A 3,079-nucleotide genomic window follows, 5' to 3' on the forward strand; every position below is an offset into this window, starting at 1 on the left:
TGGAGGACCAAAGCTGCCAAAATTAAAAATAAAAGTAATTAAAAATAAATCAATAAAAGGCAAAATATAAACGACTATAAATACAAAATAAGAATTAAGATACAAAAACTAAAAATAAATCCAAAAATAAAATTGGAAATAAATAGCTAATTAAATAAAAGTAAAAATAAAAATGAATATATATACAAAAATAAGAAATTACATTAAAAATGTAAGAATAAATACAAAAATAAATGTGGAAATAAATACAAAAATAAATATATTGATTGAAATAAATGTCAATCAATAAATAAAAGCGCTTTGCCTTATATTTTCTTATTTCATTGTCAGCGCCAACTTGCAAGTGGAAATGTAATTCAAATGAGGGGGCGTTCCTAAGGGTGCCATGGGTTGAACTATTCGCTTATTGGTTGATCGACATTCGATTTCTGAAATCTACTAGCCATGCCTGCCACAGATGACAGAACGTGGGTCTGAAAGTCAGGGAAACAGCCGACCTAGTTTAGTAGTCCTACTTGGTGAGAAGTGAGAGAATATGCATTATCCACCGTCGAATGTCAAAGCATGGTATAAGGTGAGTTTGTATGACAGTGGCATATTTTAAAATGAAAACTTGGTTATTCGTATGGCATGCTGCACTCTCTATATATATCTGACTGCTACTGGTATCAAAGCTACTTGTAACTGCTCCAGTGTAGCTTAGCAGAAGTTACAACTAAGTTCTCATGAAAGCAAACGATATTCCTGCTCACCATAACATTGTTTTTAGAGTCTCTGACTTGAATAATTCCACTGACATCGCAACGTTGGATGCTCGGTGATTACAGGGATCCCAGGATCTCATCCAAATTCTGGGTTCAGAATGATGCAAGGACGTCTCAGGTTCCGACGTACAAAGGTTCAGAGTAAGTGAATGTCATTAATAATTTGACTTGGACTATAGTTTCATTCATTCAAATTAAGTGTCAAGAGGAAATATTTGTGTTAAAAAAAAAAATAACAAGCCGAATCATGACTTTGCCATCAGGGTTAAACCATTTTGTTATTTCAAGTCCTGTTTAAACACTAGAAATTACTTCTTCAGCTTTTATGCAATGCAACTTTTTAAATTGCAACTTGTTTTCCTGTTTTTTCATGGAGGACTTCGTGTGCAAGAATCCATGCCACGTCTGGATCCACCGGGAATTGTCCGCACACTACAACTACAAACTGTTCGGCGTAGATGATATTCTGTGCCAGCCCCCAACAGTCAAAGGCATAGCGATGGCAACCATAAAGTCATAAATTAAAGCTCTATATTGGGGGACTCGGAAGGAAGTACAAAAATAAATTAAGACCATATTTTTTTCACCCATTTTGGAACGATAAACTCATATACAGTATAATATAGACCATTTTAAATTAAGTTTAAATATTTCATGCTTTTATTATTTATTACGCGCTAGGAATCTAATTCATTTAGATTTGGAGTGCTTTCGCTGCCAGCCTCTCCCAGTCAAAAATTGATTGGATGTCAAGCGCTGTCAATGGCAGCCAATGAGTTAAATGTTGATGTTTATGGCTTGCAAAAATAAGAAACCCTAAAATTTTATGTCTCAGAATTACGAAAAAAAAAATTCTGGGCCCTGCAACACATTGTCTGTTATTGCAGAAATGTTGGTATAGTTTTAGTTGCCACTTCTGGGAGATGGTTGGATGAAATTTTACCTATCAAAATCAAATTATGAGGTGTGGCACGCCCTCTTTGCTTATTGGCTCTTTGAAAATGGCTTAACAAGTTCAACTTCAAAAGGGATAATGTAAAGTGCACATTTCTAATCAAAAACATAACATAAAAAAAAAAACAAAACAATAAAAGCATGAAATATCCCTGACCAAAAAAGTTAAATAAAATTATATAAATGTGAACACTTTCACAGTCTAGGGCTATGCACATACATATGAGGCTAATCAATAACTAAATTTGCCATATACGATGTGTGCATTTTTAGTTATATTTTAGGACTAGTTGGTTCAACTTTAAATTACATATTTGCAGTTTTATGTGATGGTCTACATGGTCATCCCCCCCATGTTGATGTCAGTCCCAGAAGTGCAGCTGCGACAGGCCTCAACTCCTGAAGAAATTCAGCAGATGTCAGAATTTTCTAATGTATTGAATGTCTACAACGAGACTATCCATCCTGCGTCAAATATTTGGACTTGTTTTAAATGACAGCATAGAATGTTGGTTGTCGTTGATGTGACATTACCTCAATAATGTGAAGAAATAATAAAGGCAATGATTGTTTTTCTGCAAAGTAATATTTTATTGATGACCAGTGTAATACAATACAAATGATAAACAGGCAATTGATGTACAAAAAAGGACTTCCAGCACAACTAACTCGTTCATCAAAAAAATTGTCCACTGGACACCAACATGAGCCACTTAAGGTCAGTAACTTTTTCCCCTAATACTGGCCAACTGCTCACCATCAGCATTCCCTGAAATGTAAATTTATTGCGTCTTCGGGGAGCTTTAGGGTAAAAAAAAAAAAAAAAAAAAAAAAAAAAGCACGTAGATAAGTGAGGACGAGAGATGTCTTATTGTTGAGGAACGACACCCCAACCTTCCTCAGAAGTATCTAGAAGAAAATAGATGACAACGGCAAAATGGTATAATAGATTAGCTACGAAAGCATTAAACGAGACACCAGCCGGTGCAAACAGTCTTCCGGAGCACCACACGAACTTGAATGTGTGAATTTTGCTTCACTAAATTGCGCTAACGCTAAACTATTCCTTGTGAGTTTAATGTTGTTAGCAGCTTTATCCATGTCCCGCCTTGCCTCCCCTTCCTGAGACCCAATGCATATATATTAGGGCTGTCAAACGATTAAAATTTTTAATCGAGTTAATTACAGCATAAAAATTTAAAAATTAATTAATCCTAATTAATCGCAATTAGTCGCAATTCAAACCATCTATAAAATATGCTATATTTTTCTGTAAATTATATATATATTCTGTAAAATGTTGGAATGGAAAGATAAGACACAACATGGATATATACATTCAACATACAGTACATAAGGAC

The 3,079-nt window shown here is 34.5% G+C and overlaps 1 long non-coding RNA gene across 1 annotated transcript; it reads left to right on the forward strand.

The window, feature by feature from the left end:
• The first annotated feature begins 328 nt into the window (after positions 1-328).
• Positions 329-2,837, forward strand: LOC130919310 (uncharacterized). The gene is made up of 3 exons (XR_009063940.1): positions 329-574; positions 770-905; positions 1,141-2,837. It is a non-coding gene; the product is annotated as an uncharacterized LOC130919310 (long non-coding RNA).
• Positions 2,838-3,079: the final 242 nt, after the last annotated feature.

This window comes from Corythoichthys intestinalis, chromosome 7 (assembly GCF_030265065.1).
Source record: "Corythoichthys intestinalis isolate RoL2023-P3 chromosome 7, ASM3026506v1, whole genome shotgun sequence".
NCBI classification, from domain to species: Eukaryota; Metazoa; Chordata; class Actinopteri; order Syngnathiformes; family Syngnathidae; genus Corythoichthys; species Corythoichthys intestinalis.